The following is a 14,180-nucleotide window of genomic DNA, read 5'->3' on the forward strand; positions in this document are numbered from 1 at the left end:
TGAAAAACCTACTTTTGCACACTAGTCCTAGGTTTTTTGCCCGATCTGACCCAAACCGGTGCAGAAAGATTCTCTGGAGTCTGACTGCCAACAGGGATCGGGAAACAGTTGGAATTTCCATCCACGTTGGCGACGGTACGCCAAAACGTTGGGGGTGGGCGAGGCGGGCTTTACTTAAACGGCTATAACTCTCCAACGGAATGAGACAATTGCACCCAACTCGGTACACCTGTGTACGGGCTCAGCCCGTGGTCACGTGAAGAGGAATGCGGCGACTGGCCACTTGGTGGCGCTGTAAACAGAAAAAAACACAACATGGGTGGCTGAATATCACGTGACGTTTCACACGTGCACAATGTTTTCATACCACATGATAGAACTCCTCATTCCGAACAACTTTGCCTCCAGGACAACTGCTGTGAACTAAGTCGTCCGTCAAATATTGGAGACTATTTGAAGAATTGAGGAGAAAAAAGAAAACCCTCCTCACACAGACCGGTCCTAGACTGTTTCGTATCTCTCGAGCAACCGCCGCAGTTCAACTCTCTGGACTGCCTCTGGATATTGAAGAAGTGGAGAAAAAAAACAAAACAAAAGAACCTCAAGTGGAGCTTTAACAATCTGCCCTTTTAACCAGTGTTGTCCAGGGGAGAGCGCGAACGCAGTCCCCCACTACCATAAATTATGCAGTCGAGATTCCCACATTTGGGGAATTCGCAGGGGTCAGCACAACCCAGAGTGCAATGGCCGAGCCTCGCCCTGGGTGAACCACCTTCCTGATCATGGTGTCTCCCCTGCCAGGTAAGTATGAATTCCCAGGCCTTCAGTCAGAAGCACCCTGCCCCTCTCCCCAATCCTCACCAGCGGTTTGCCAGTCAAAAAAGGGGCTTTTTTTTTTTTTTTTTTTTTTTGCACGCTCCGCATCCGGCTCCATGAGCCATAAATGTACATAATGCGCCGTCCCCGAATAGTGGACGGATCAGATGTTAAACTGACAGAGGAACAGGGGTTCCTTTTTGTCTTGTTTTTACACCACAATTCTACCCAGGCTAGTATAGCACATGATCACCTACAACACCCACTCACACTAGCTCCATTATCACCTTCTGCCACACAAGACCACTACATTTCTTTCATTGAACACTTTAGGAGGGTGCACCGTTCCCAGAAGTACTGCAATACCGGGTCGATGCGTGGAGTGGACGGAGCAAGCCCCTATGCCATCTCCCAGGACCAAAAATCAATTTAATATGTGGTGCCCGGGTAGGGCACGTATCAGATATTAAACTGATAAGAACAGATACTACACTTGATCTTAGCCAAAAGGCCGAGAAGCGATGACGCAGCGACGCCGAGGCGGGGGAGCCGGCAAAGGCCACGCCCACCTGGGCCGCGGCGAGAGGGTCTAAGGTCGCCGGCAAACAAGCTCAGCTCAGATTGGTTGACACCGAAAATGGATCACAACAGAGTGCACAGCACGACACTCTGGAGTGCAACCTGGGATTTTGGATCATCAACATTCCGCCTTAAAAGTGAGCGGGCAGACCAAAGCGTCCGTGGTAGAGACTTGAAACTCTGAGGGATGGTAGGACCGGCCCGGTACTACAACCTCACCAAGGCTCGCCCCGATCGGCCCCAAGGTGGCGCTGCAGCGATCAAAAGTACGAAATGGCTCGTAACTCCTCGACCGTCGGTCGCAGACCCAAGTGTCTTACATCACCGGAATCCTTGGCTCGAGCCGAACAAGATGCATGCCTCGGATTGGGTGGTCGCGCTGGCGAGATTTTCGGGTATTTTGGATTTTCTGAAAAACCTACTTTTGCACACTAGTCCTAGGTTTTTTGCCCGATCTGACCCAAACCGGTGCAGAAAGATTCTCTGGAGTCTGACTGCCAACAGGGATCGGGAAACAGTTGGAATTTCCATCCACGTTGGCGACGGTACGCCAAAACGTTGGGGGTGGGCGAGGCGGGCTTTACTTAAACGGCTATAACTCTCCAACGGAATGAGACAATTGCACCCAACTCGGTACACCTGTGTACGGGCTCAGCCCGTGGTCACGTGAAGAGGAATGCGGCGACTGGCCACTTGGTGGCGCTGTAAACAGAAAAAAACACAACATGGGTGGCTGAATATCACGTGACGTTTCACACGTGCACAATGTTTTCATACCACATGATAGAACTCCTCATTCCGAACAACTTTGCCTCCAGGACAACTGCTGTGAACTAAGTCGTCCGTCAAATATTGGAGACTATTTGAAGAATTGAGGAGAAAAAAGAAAACCCTCCTCACACAGACCGGTCCTAGACTGTTTCGTATCTCTCGAGCAACCGCCGCAGTTCAACTCTCTGGACTGCCTCTGGATATTGAAGAAGTGGAGAAAAAAAACAAAACAAAAGAACCTCAAGTGGAGCTTTAACAATCTGCCCTTTTAACCAGTGTTGTCCAGGGGAGAGCGCGAACGCAGTCCCCCACTACCATAAATTATGCAGTCGAGATTCCCACATTTGGGGAATTCGCAGGGGTCAGCACAACCCAGAGTGCAATGGCCGAGCCTCGCCCTGGGTGAACCACCTTCCTGATCATGGTGTCTCCCCTGCCAGGTAAGTATGAATTCCCAGGCCTTCAGTCAGAAGCACCCTGCCCCTCTCCCCAATCCTCACCAGCGGTTTGCCAGTCAAAAAAGGGGCTTTTTTTTTTTTTTTTTTTTTTTGCACGCTCCGCATCCGGCTCCATGAGCCATAAATGTACATAATGCGCCGTCCCCGAATAGTGGACGGATCAGATGTTAAACTGACAGAGGAACAGGGGTTCCTTTTTGTCTTGTTTTTACACCACAATTCTACCCAGGCTAGTATAGCACATGATCACCTACAACACCCACTCACACTAGCTCCATTATCACCTTCTGCCACACAAGACCACTACATTTCTTTCATTGAACACTTTAGGAGGGTGCACCGTTCCCAGAAGTACTGCAATACCGGGTCGATGCGTGGAGTGGACGGAGCAAGCCCCTATGCCATCTCCCAGGACCAAAAATCAATTTAATATGTGGTGCCCGGGTAGGGCACGTATCAGATATTAAACTGATAAGAACAGATACTACACTTGATCTTAGCCAAAAGGCCGAGAAGCGATGACGCAGCGACGCCGAGGCGGGGGAGCCGGCAAAGGCCACGCCCACCTGGGCCGCGGCGAGAGGGTCTAAGGTCGCCGGCAAACAAGCTCAGCTCAGATTGGTTGACACCGAAAATGGATCACAACAGAGTGCACAGCACGACACTCTGGAGTGCAACCTGGGATTTTGGATCATCAACATTCCGCCTTAAAAGTGAGCGGGCAGACCAAAGCGTCCGTGGTAGAGACTTGAAACTCTGAGGGATGGTAGGACCGGCCCGGTACTACAACCTCACCAAGGCTCGCCCCGATCGGCCCCAAGGTGGCGCTGCAGCGATCAAAAGTACGAAATGGCTCGTAACTCCTCGACCGTCGGTCGCAGACCCAAGTGTCTTACATCACCGGAATCCTTGGCTCGAGCCGAACAAGATGCATGCCTCGGATTGGGTGGTCGCGCTGGCGAGATTTTCGGGTATTTTGGATTTTCTGAAAAACCTACTTTTGCACACTAGTCCTAGGTTTTTTGCCCGATCTGACCCAAACCGGTGCAGAAAGATTCTCTGGAGTCTGACTGCCAACAGGGATCGGGAAACAGTTGGAATTTCCATCCACGTTGGCGACGGTACGCCAAAACGTTGGGGGTGGGCGAGGCGGGCTTTACTTAAACGGCTATAACTCTCCAACGGAATGAGACAATTGCACCCAACTCGGTACACCTGTGTACGGGCTCAGCCCGTGGTCACGTGAAGAGGAATGCGGCGACTGGCCACTTGGTGGCGCTGTAAACAGAAAAAAACACAACATGGGTGGCTGAATATCACGTGACGTTTCACACGTGCACAATGTTTTCATACCACATGATAGAACTCCTCATTCCGAACAACTTTGCCTCCAGGACAACTGCTGTGAACTAAGTCGTCCGTCAAATATTGGAGACTATTTGAAGAATTGAGGAGAAAAAAGAAAACCCTCCTCACACAGACCGGTCCTAGACTGTTTCGTATCTCTCGAGCAACCGCCGCAGTTCAACTCTCTGGACTGCCTCTGGATATTGAAGAAGTGGAGAAAAAAAACAAAACAAAAGAACCTCAAGTGGAGCTTTAACAATCTGCCCTTTTAACCAGTGTTGTCCAGGGGAGAGCGCGAACGCAGTCCCCCACTACCATAAATTATGCAGTCGAGATTCCCACATTTGGGGAATTCGCAGGGGTCAGCACAACCCAGAGTGCAATGGCCGAGCCTCGCCCTGGGTGAACCACCTTCCTGATCATGGTGTCTCCCCTGCCAGGTAAGTATGAATTCCCAGGCCTTCAGTCAGAAGCACCCTGCCCCTCTCCCCAATCCTCACCAGCGGTTTGCCAGTCAAAAAAGGGGCTTTTTTTTTTTTTTTTTTTTTTGCACGCTCCGCATCCGGCTCCATGAGCCATAAATGTACATAATGCGCCGTCCCCGAATAGTGGACGGATCAGATGTTAAACTGACAGAGGAACAGGGGTTCCTTTTTGTCTTGTTTTTACACCACAATTCTACCCAGGCTAGTATAGCACATGATCACCTACAACACCCACTCACACTAGCTCCATTATCACCTTCTGCCACACAAGACCACTACATTTCTTTCATTGAACACTTTAGGAGGGTGCACCGTTCCCAGAAGTACTGCAATACCGGGTCGATGCGTGGAGTGGACGGAGCAAGCCCCTATGCCATCTCCCAGGACCAAAAATCAATTTAATATGTGGTGCCCGGGTAGGGCACGTATCAGATATTAAACTGATAAGAACAGATACTACACTTGATCTTAGCCAAAAGGCCGAGAAGCGATGACGCAGCGACGCCGAGGCGGGGGAGCCGGCAAAGGCCACGCCCACCTGGGCCGCGGCGAGAGGGTCTAAGGTCGCCGGCAAACAAGCTCAGCTCAGATTGGTTGACACCGAAAATGGATCACAACAGAGTGCACAGCACGACACTCTGGAGTGCAACCTGGGATTTTGGATCATCAACATTCCGCCTTAAAAGTGAGCGGGCAGACCAAAGCGTCCGTGGTAGAGACTTGAAACTCTGAGGGATGGTAGGACCGGCCCGGTACTACAACCTCACCAAGGCTCGCCCCGATCGGCCCCAAGGTGGCGCTGCAGCGATCAAAAGTACGAAATGGCTCGTAACTCCTCGACCGTCGGTCGCAGACCCAAGTGTCTTACATCACCGGAATCCTTGGCTCGAGCCGAACAAGATGCATGCCTCGGATTGGGTGGTCGCGCTGGCGAGATTTTCGGGTATTTTGGATTTTCTGAAAAACCTACTTTTGCACACTAGTCCTAGGTTTTTTGCCCGATCTGACCCAAACCGGTGCAGAAAGATTCTCTGGAGTCTGACTGCCAACAGGGATCGGGAAACAGTTGGAATTTCCATCCACGTTGGCGACGGTACGCCAAAACGTTGGGGGTGGGCGAGGCGGGCTTTACTTAAACGGCTATAACTCTCCAACGGAATGAGACAATTGCACCCAACTCGGTACACCTGTGTACGGGCTCAGCCCGTGGTCACGTGAAGAGGAATGCGGCGACTGGCCACTTGGTGGCGCTGTAAACAGAAAAAAACACAACATGGGTGGCTGAATATCACGTGACGTTTCACACGTGCACAATGTTTTCATACCACATGATAGAACTCCTCATTCCGAACAACTTTGCCTCCAGGACAACTGCTGTGAACTAAGTCGTCCGTCAAATATTGGAGACTATTTGAAGAATTGAGGAGAAAAAAGAAAACCCTCCTCACACAGACCGGTCCTAGACTGTTTCGTATCTCTCGAGCAACCGCCGCAGTTCAACTCTCTGGACTGCCTCTGGATATTGAAGAAGTGGAGAAAAAAAACAAAACAAAAGAACCTCAAGTGGAGCTTTAACAATCTGCCCTTTTAACCAGTGTTGTCCAGGGGAGAGCGCGAACGCAGTCCCCCACTACCATAAATTATGCAGTCGAGATTCCCACATTTGGGGAATTCGCAGGGGTCAGCACAACCCAGAGTGCAATGGCCGAGCCTCGCCCTGGGTGAACCACCTTCCTGATCATGGTGTCTCCCCTGCCAGGTAAGTATGAATTCCCAGGCCTTCAGTCAGAAGCACCCTGCCCCTCTCCCCAATCCTCACCAGCGGTTTGCCAGTCAAAAAAGGGGCTTTTTTTTTTTTTTTTTTTTTTTGCACGCTCCGCATCCGGCTCCATGAGCCATAAATGTACATAATGCGCCGTCCCCGAATAGTGGACGGATCAGATGTTAAACTGACAGAGGAACAGGGGTTCCTTTTTGTCTTGTTTTTACACCACAATTCTACCCAGGCTAGTATAGCACATGATCACCTACAACACCCACTCACACTAGCTCCATTATCACCTTCTGCCACACAAGACCACTACATTTCTTTCATTGAACACTTTAGGAGGGTGCACCGTTCCCAGAAGTACTGCAATACCGGGTCGATGCGTGGAGTGGACGGAGCAAGCCCCTATGCCATCTCCCAGGACCAAAAATCAATTTAATATGTGGTGCCCGGGTAGGGCACGTATCAGATATTAAACTGATAAGAACAGATACTACACTTGATCTTAGCCAAAAGGCCGAGAAGCGATGACGCAGCGACGCCGAGGCGGGGGAGCCGGCAAAGGCCACGCCCACCTGGGCCGCGGCGAGAGGGTCTAAGGTCGCCGGCAAACAAGCTCAGCTCAGATTGGTTGACACCGAAAATGGATCACAACAGAGTGCACAGCACGACACTCTGGAGTGCAACCTGGGATTTTGGATCATCAACATTCCGCCTTAAAAGTGAGCGGGCAGACCAAAGCGTCCGTGGTAGAGACTTGAAACTCTGAGGGATGGTAGGACCGGCCCGGTACTACAACCTCACCAAGGCTCGCCCCGATCGGCCCCAAGGTGGCGCTGCAGCGATCAAAAGTACGAAATGGCTCGTAACTCCTCGACCGTCGGTCGCAGACCCAAGTGTCTTACATCACCGGAATCCTTGGCTCGAGCCGAACAAGATGCATGCCTCGGATTGGGTGGTCGCGCTGGCGAGATTTTCGGGTATTTTGGATTTTCTGAAAAACCTACTTTTGCACACTAGTCCTAGGTTTTTTGCCCGATCTGACCCAAACCGGTGCAGAAAGATTCTCTGGAGTCTGACTGCCAACAGGGATCGGGAAACAGTTGGAATTTCCATCCACGTTGGCGACGGTACGCCAAAACGTTGGGGGTGGGCGAGGCGGGCTTTACTTAAACGGCTATAACTCTCCAACGGAATGAGACAATTGCACCCAACTCGGTACACCTGTGTACGGGCTCAGCCCGTGGTCACGTGAAGAGGAATGCGGCGACTGGCCACTTGGTGGCGCTGTAAACAGAAAAAAACACAACATGGGTGGCTGTATATCACGTGACGTTTCACACGTGCACAATGTTTTCATACCACATGATAGAACTCCTCATTCCGAACAACTTTGCCTCCAGGACAACTGCTGTGAACTAAGTCGTCCGTCAAATATTGGAGACTATTTGAAGAATTGAGGAGAAAAAAGAAAACCCTCCTCACACAGACCGGTCCTAGACTGTTTCGTATCTCTCAAGCAACCGCCGCAGTTCAACTCTCTGGACTGCCTCTGGATATTGAAGAAGTGGAGAAAAAAAACAAAACAAAAGAACCTCAAGTGGAGCTTTAACAATCTGCCCTTTTAACCAGTGTTGTCCAGGGGAGAGCGCGAACGCAGTCCCCCACTACCATAAATTATGCAGTCGAGATTCCCACATTTGGGGAATTCGCAGGGGTCAGCACAACCCAGAGTGCAATGGCCGAGCCTCGCCCTGGGTGAACCACCTTCCTGATCATGGTGTCTCCCCTGCCAGGTAAGTATGAATTCCCAGGCCTTCAGTCAGAAGCACCCTGCCCCTCTCCCCAATCCTCACCAGCGGTTTGCCAGTCAAAAAAGGGGCTTTTTTTTTTTTTTTTTTTTTTTGCACGCTCCGCATCCGGCTCCATGAGCCATAAATGTACATAATGCGCCGTCCCCGAATAGTGGACGGATCAGATGTTAAACTGACAGAGGAACAGGGGTTCCTTTTTGTCTTGTTTTTACACCACAATTCTACCCAGGCTAGTATAGCACATGATCACCTACAACACCCACTCACACTAGCTCCATTATCACCTTCTGCCACACAAGACCACTACATTTCTTTCATTGAACACTTTAGGAGGGTGCACCGTTCCCAGAAGTACTGCAATACCGGGTCGATGCGTGGAGTGGACGGAGCAAGCCCCTATGCCATCTCCCAGGACCAAAAATCAATTTAATATGTGGTGCCCGGGTAGGGCACGTATCAGATATTAAACTGATAAGAACAGATACTACACTTGATCTTAGCCAAAAGGCCGAGAAGCGATGACGCAGCGACGCCGAGGCGGGGGAGCCGGCAAAGGCCACGCCCACCTGGGCCGCGGCGAGAGGGTCTAAGGTCGCCGGCAAACAAGCTCAGCTCAGATTGGTTGACACCGAAAATGGATCACAACAGAGTGCACAGCACGACACTCTGGAGTGCAACCTGGGATTTTGGATCATCAACATTCCGCCTTAAAAGTGAGCGGGCAGACCAAAGCGTCCGTGGTAGAGACTTGAAACTCTGAGGGATGGTAGGACCGGCCCGGTACTACAACCTCACCAAGGCTCGCCCCGATCGGCCCCAAGGTGGCGCTGCAGCGATCAAAAGTACGAAATGGCTCGTAACTCCTCGACCGTCGGTCGCAGACCCAAGTGTCTTACATCACCGGAATCCTTGGCTCGAGCCGAACAAGATGCATGCCTCGGATTGGGTGGTCGCGCTGGCGAGATTTTCGGGTATTTTGGATTTTCTGAAAAACCTACTTTTGCACACTAGTCCTAGGTTTTTTGCCCGATCTGACCCAAACCGGTGCAGAAAGATTCTCTGGAGTCTGACTGCCAACAGGGATCGGGAAACAGTTGGAATTTCCATCCACGTTGGCGACGGTACGCCAAAACGTTGGGGGTGGGCGAGGCGGGCTTTACTTAAACGGCTATAACTCTCCAACGGAATGAGACAATTGCACCCAACTCGGTACACCTGTGTACGGGCTCAGCCCGTGGTCACGTGAAGAGGAATGCGGCGACTGGCCACTTGGTGGCGCTGTAAACAGAAAAAAACACAACATGGGTGGCTGAATATCACGTGACGTTTCACACGTGCACAATGTTTTCATACCACATGATAGAACTCCTCATTCCGAACAACTTTGCCTCCAGGACAACTGCTGTGAACTAAGTCGTCCGTCAAATATTGGAGACTATTTGAAGAATTGAGGAGAAAAAAGAAAACCCTCCTCACACAGACCGGTCCTAGACTGTTTCGTATCTCTCGAGCAACCGCCGCAGTTCAACTCTCTGGACTGCCTCTGGATATTGAAGAAGTGGAGAAAAAAAACAAAACAAAAGAACCTCAAGTGGAGCTTTAACAATCTGCCCTTTTAACCAGTGTTGTCCAGGGGAGAGCGCGAACGCAGTCCCCCACTACCATAAATTATGCAGTCGAGATTCCCACATTTGGGGAATTCGCAGGGGTCAGCACAACCCAGAGTGCAATGGCCGAGCCTCGCCCTGGGTGAACCACCTTCCTGATCATGGTGTCTCCCCTGCCAGGTAAGTATGAATTCCCAGGCCTTCAGTCAGAAGCACCCTGCCCCTCTCCCCAATCCTCACCAGCGGTTTGCCAGTCAAAAAAGGGGCTTTTTTTTTTTTTTTTTTTTTTGCACGCTCCGCATCCGGCTCCATGAGCCATAAATGTACATAATGCGCCGTCCCCGAATAGTGGACGGATCAGATGTTAAACTGACAGAGGAACAGGGGTTCCTTTTTGTCTTGTTTTTACACCACAATTCTACCCAGGCTAGTATAGCACATGATCACCTACAACACCCACTCACACTAGCTCCATTATCACCTTCTGCCACACAAGACCACTACATTTCTTTCATTGAACACTTTAGGAGGGTGCACCGTTCCCAGAAGTACTGCAATACCGGGTCGATGCGTGGAGTGGACGGAGCAAGCCCCTATGCCATCTCCCAGGACCAAAAATCAATTTAATATGTGGTGCCCGGGTAGGGCACGTATCAGATATTAAACTGATAAGAACAGATACTACACTTGATCTTAGCCAAAAGGCCGAGAAGCGATGACGCAGCGACGCCGAGGCGGGGGAGCCGGCAAAGGCCACGCCCACCTGGGCCGCGGCGAGAGGGTCTAAGGTCGCCGGCAAACAAGCTCAGCTCAGATTGGTTGACACCGAAAATGGATCACAACAGAGTGCACAGCACGACACTCTGGAGTGCAACCTGGGATTTTGGATCATCAACATTCCGCCTTAAAAGTGAGCGGGCAGACCAAAGCGTCCGTGGTAGAGACTTGAAACTCTGAGGGATGGTAGGACCGGCCCGGTACTACAACCTCACCAAGGCTCGCCCCGATCGGCCCCAAGGTGGCGCTGCAGCGATCAAAAGTACGAAATGGCTCGTAACTCCTCGACCGTCGGTCGCAGACCCAAGTGTCTTACATCACCGGAATCCTTGGCTCGAGCCGAACAAGATGCATGCCTCGGATTGGGTGGTCGCGCTGGCGAGATTTTCGGGTATTTTGGATTTTCTGAAAAACCTACTTTTGCACACTAGTCCTAGGTTTTTTGCCCGATCTGACCCAAACCGGTGCAGAAAGATTCTCTGGAGTCTGACTGCCAACAGGGATCGGGAAACAGTTGGAATTTCCATCCACGTTGGCGACGGTACGCCAAAACGTTGGGGGTGGGCGAGGCGGGCTTTACTTAAACGGCTATAACTCTCCAACGGAATGAGACAATTGCACCCAACTCGGTACACCTGTGTACGGGCTCAGCCCGTGGTCACGTGAAGAGGAATGCGGCGACTGGCCACTTGGTGGCGCTGTAAACAGAAAAAAACACAACATGGGTGGCTGAATATCACGTGACGTTTCACACGTGCACAATGTTTTCATACCACATGATAGAACTCCTCATTCCGAACAACTTTGCCTCCAGGACAACTGCTGTGAACTAAGTCGTCCGTCAAATATTGGAGACTATTTGAAGAATTGAGGAGAAAAAAGAAAACCCTCCTCACACAGACCGGTCCTAGACTGTTTCGTATCTCTCGAGCAACCGCCGCAGTTCAACTCTCTGGACTGCCTCTGGATATTGAAGAAGTGGAGAAAAAAAACAAAACAAAAGAACCTCAAGTGGAGCTTTAACAATCTGCCCTTTTAACCAGTGTTGTCCAGGGGAGAGCGCGAACGCAGTCCCCCACTACCATAAATTATGCAGTCGAGATTCCCACATTTGGGGAATTCGCAGGGGTCAGCACAACCCAGAGTGCAATGGCCGAGCCTCGCCCTGGGTGAACCACCTTCCTGATCATGGTGTCTCCCCTGCCAGGTAAGTATGAATTCCCAGGCCTTCAGTCAGAAGCACCCTGCCCCTCTCCCCAATCCTCACCAGCGGTTTGCCAGTCAAAAAAGGGGCTTTTTTTTTTTTTTTTTTTTTTTGCACGCTCCGCATCCGGCTCCATGAGCCATAAATGTACATAATGCGCCGTCCCCGAATAGTGGACGGATCAGATGTTAAACTGACAGAGGAACAGGGGTTCCTTTTTGTCTTGTTTTTACACCACAATTCTACCCAGGCTAGTATAGCACATGATCACCTACAACACCCACTCACACTAGCTCCATTATCACCTTCTGCCACACAAGACCACTACATTTCTTTCATTGAACACTTTAGGAGGGTGCACCGTTCCCAGAAGTACTGCAATACCGGGTCGATGCGTGGAGTGGACGGAGCAAGCCCCTATGCCATCTCCCAGGACCAAAAATCAATTTAATATGTGGTGCCCGGGTAGGGCACGTATCAGATATTAAACTGATAAGAACAGATACTACACTTGATCTTAGCCAAAAGGCCGAGAAGCGATGACGCAGCGACGCCGAGGCGGGGGAGCCGGCAAAGGCCACGCCCACCTGGGCCGCGGCGAGAGGGTCTAAGGTCGCCGGCAAACAAGCTCAGCTCAGATTGGTTGACACCGAAAATGGATCACAACAGAGTGCACAGCACGACACTCTGGAGTGCAACCTGGGATTTTGGATCATCAACATTCCGCCTTAAAAGTGAGCGGGCAGACCAAAGCGTCCGTGGTAGAGACTTGAAACTCTGAGGGATGGTAGGACCGGCCCGGTACTACAACCTCACCAAGGCTCGCCCCGATCGGCCCCAAGGTGGCGCTGCAGCGATCAAAAGTACGAAATGGCTCGTAACTCCTCGACCGTCGGTCGCAGACCCAAGTGTCTTACATCACCGGAATCCTTGGCTCGAGCCGAACAAGATGCATGCCTCGGATTGGGTGGTCGCGCTGGCGAGATTTTCGGGTATTTTGGATTTTCTGAAAAACCTACTTTTGCACACTAGTCCTAGGTTTTTTGCCCGATCTGACCCAAACCGGTGCAGAAAGATTCTCTGGAGTCTGACTGCCAACAGGGATCGGGAAACAGTTGGAATTTCCATCCACGTTGGCGACGGTACGCCAAAACGTTGGGGGTGGGCGAGGCGGGCTTTACTTAAACGGCTATAACTCTCCAACGGAATGAGACAATTGCACCCAACTCGGTACACCTGTGTACGGGCTCAGCCCGTGGTCACGTGAAGAGGAATGCGGCGACTTGGTGGCGCTGTAAACAGAAAAAAACACAACATGGGTGGCTGTATATCACGTGACGTTTCACACGTGCACAATGTTTTCATACCACATGATAGAACTCCTCATTCCGAACAAACAACTGCTGTGAACTAAGTCGTCCGTCAAATATTGGAGACTATTTGAAGAATTGAGGAGAAAAAAGAAAACCCTCCTCACACAGACCGGTCCTAGACTGTTTCGTATCTCTCGAGCAACCGCCGCAGTTCAACTCTCTGGACTGCCTCTGGATATTGAAGAAGTGGAGAAAAAAAACAAAACAAAAGAACCTCAAGTGGAGCTTTAACAATCTGCCCTTTTAACCAGTGTTGTCCAGGGGAGAGCGCGAGCGCAGTCCCCCACTACCATAAATTATGCAGTCGAGATTCCCACATTTGGGGAATTCGCAGGGGTCAGCACAACCCAGAGTGCAATGGCCGAGCCTCGCCCTGGGTGAACCACCTTCCTGATCATGGTGTCTCCCCTGCCAGGTAAGTATGAATTCCCAGGCCTTCAGTCAGAAGCACCCTGTCCCTCTCCCCAATCCTCACCAGCGGTTTGCCAGTCAAAAAAGGGGCTTTTTTTTTTTTTTTTTGCACGCTCCGCATCCGGCTCCATGAGCCATAAATGTACATAATGCGCCGTCCCCGAATAGTGGACGGATCAGATGTTAAACCGACAGAGGAACAGGGGTTCCTTTTTGTCTTGTTTTTACACCACAATTCTACCCAGGCTAGTATAGCACATGATCACCTACAACACCCACTCACACTAGCTCCATTATCACCGTCTGCCACACAAGACCACTACATTTCTTTCATTGAACACTTTAGGAGGGTGCACCGTTCCCAGAAGTACTGCAATACCGGGTCGATGCGTGGAGTGGACGGAGCAAGCCCCTATTCCATCTCCCAGGACCAAAAATCAATTTAATATGTGGTGCCCGGGTAGGGCACGTATCAGATATTAAACTGATAAGAACAGATACTACACTTGATCTTAGCCAAAAGGCCGAGAAGCGATGACGCAGCGACGCCGAGGCGGGGGAGCCGGCAAAGGCCACGCCCACCTGGGCCGCGGCGAGAGGGTCTAAGGTCGCCGGCAAACAAGCTCAGCTCAGATTGGTTGACACCGAAAATGGATCACAACAGAGTGCACAGCAAAGACACTCTGGAGTGCAACCTGGGATTTTGGATCATCAACATTCCGCCTTAAAAGTGAGCGGGCAGACCAAAGCGTCCGTGGTAGAGACTTGAA

The 14,180-nt window shown here is 51.0% G+C and overlaps 16 non-coding genes across 16 annotated transcripts; all 16 read right to left on the minus strand.

Annotated features, from left to right (window-relative positions):
* Positions 1 to 644: 644 nt before the first annotated feature.
* On the minus strand, positions 645 to 809 carry LOC148996501 (U1 spliceosomal RNA). Its single transcript, XR_016150348.1, has one exon. It is a non-coding gene; the product is annotated as a U1 spliceosomal RNA (small nuclear RNA).
* Positions 810 to 1,148: 339 nt separating this feature from the next.
* LOC148996502 (U2 spliceosomal RNA) lies at positions 1,149 to 1,339 on the minus strand. The gene has a single exon (XR_016148833.1). It is a non-coding gene; the product is annotated as a U2 spliceosomal RNA (small nuclear RNA).
* Positions 1,340 to 2,449: 1,110 nt separating this feature from the next.
* LOC148996503 (U1 spliceosomal RNA) lies at positions 2,450 to 2,614 on the minus strand. Its single transcript, XR_016150349.1, has one exon. It is a non-coding gene; the product is annotated as a U1 spliceosomal RNA (small nuclear RNA).
* A 339-nt stretch (positions 2,615 to 2,953) lies between these two features.
* LOC148996504 (U2 spliceosomal RNA) lies at positions 2,954 to 3,144 on the minus strand. Its single transcript, XR_016148844.1, has one exon. It is a non-coding gene; the product is annotated as a U2 spliceosomal RNA (small nuclear RNA).
* A 1,110-nt stretch (positions 3,145 to 4,254) lies between these two features.
* LOC148996505 (U1 spliceosomal RNA) lies at positions 4,255 to 4,419 on the minus strand. Its single transcript, XR_016150350.1, has one exon. It is a non-coding gene; the product is annotated as a U1 spliceosomal RNA (small nuclear RNA).
* A 338-nt stretch (positions 4,420 to 4,757) lies between these two features.
* LOC148996506 (U2 spliceosomal RNA) lies at positions 4,758 to 4,948 on the minus strand. The gene has a single exon (XR_016148855.1). It is a non-coding gene; the product is annotated as a U2 spliceosomal RNA (small nuclear RNA).
* A 1,110-nt stretch (positions 4,949 to 6,058) lies between these two features.
* LOC148996507 (U1 spliceosomal RNA) lies at positions 6,059 to 6,223 on the minus strand. The gene has a single exon (XR_016150351.1). It is a non-coding gene; the product is annotated as a U1 spliceosomal RNA (small nuclear RNA).
* A 339-nt stretch (positions 6,224 to 6,562) lies between these two features.
* LOC148996508 (U2 spliceosomal RNA) lies at positions 6,563 to 6,753 on the minus strand. The gene has a single exon (XR_016148866.1). It is a non-coding gene; the product is annotated as a U2 spliceosomal RNA (small nuclear RNA).
* A 1,110-nt stretch (positions 6,754 to 7,863) lies between these two features.
* LOC148996509 (U1 spliceosomal RNA) lies at positions 7,864 to 8,028 on the minus strand. The gene has a single exon (XR_016150352.1). It is a non-coding gene; the product is annotated as a U1 spliceosomal RNA (small nuclear RNA).
* A 339-nt stretch (positions 8,029 to 8,367) lies between these two features.
* Positions 8,368 to 8,558, minus strand: LOC148996510 (U2 spliceosomal RNA). Its single transcript, XR_016148877.1, has one exon. It is a non-coding gene; the product is annotated as a U2 spliceosomal RNA (small nuclear RNA).
* Positions 8,559 to 9,668: 1,110 nt separating this feature from the next.
* On the minus strand, positions 9,669 to 9,833 carry LOC148996511 (U1 spliceosomal RNA). The gene has a single exon (XR_016150353.1). It is a non-coding gene; the product is annotated as a U1 spliceosomal RNA (small nuclear RNA).
* A 338-nt stretch (positions 9,834 to 10,171) lies between these two features.
* On the minus strand, positions 10,172 to 10,362 carry LOC148996512 (U2 spliceosomal RNA). The gene has a single exon (XR_016148899.1). It is a non-coding gene; the product is annotated as a U2 spliceosomal RNA (small nuclear RNA).
* Positions 10,363 to 11,472: 1,110 nt separating this feature from the next.
* On the minus strand, positions 11,473 to 11,637 carry LOC148996513 (U1 spliceosomal RNA). Its single transcript, XR_016150354.1, has one exon. It is a non-coding gene; the product is annotated as a U1 spliceosomal RNA (small nuclear RNA).
* A 339-nt stretch (positions 11,638 to 11,976) lies between these two features.
* LOC148996514 (U2 spliceosomal RNA) lies at positions 11,977 to 12,167 on the minus strand. Its single transcript, XR_016148910.1, has one exon. It is a non-coding gene; the product is annotated as a U2 spliceosomal RNA (small nuclear RNA).
* A 1,090-nt stretch (positions 12,168 to 13,257) lies between these two features.
* Positions 13,258 to 13,422, minus strand: LOC148996515 (U1 spliceosomal RNA). The gene has a single exon (XR_016147667.1). It is a non-coding gene; the product is annotated as a U1 spliceosomal RNA (small nuclear RNA).
* Positions 13,423 to 13,755: 333 nt separating this feature from the next.
* Positions 13,756 to 13,946, minus strand: LOC148996516 (U2 spliceosomal RNA). Its single transcript, XR_016148499.1, has one exon. It is a non-coding gene; the product is annotated as a U2 spliceosomal RNA (small nuclear RNA).
* Between the last annotated feature and the right edge of the window lie 234 nt (positions 13,947 to 14,180).

Source organism: Pimephales promelas, chromosome 2 (assembly GCF_988280905.1).
Source record: "Pimephales promelas chromosome 2, fPimPro1.hap1.1, whole genome shotgun sequence".
Taxonomy (NCBI): Eukaryota; Metazoa; Chordata; class Actinopteri; order Cypriniformes; family Leuciscidae; genus Pimephales; species Pimephales promelas.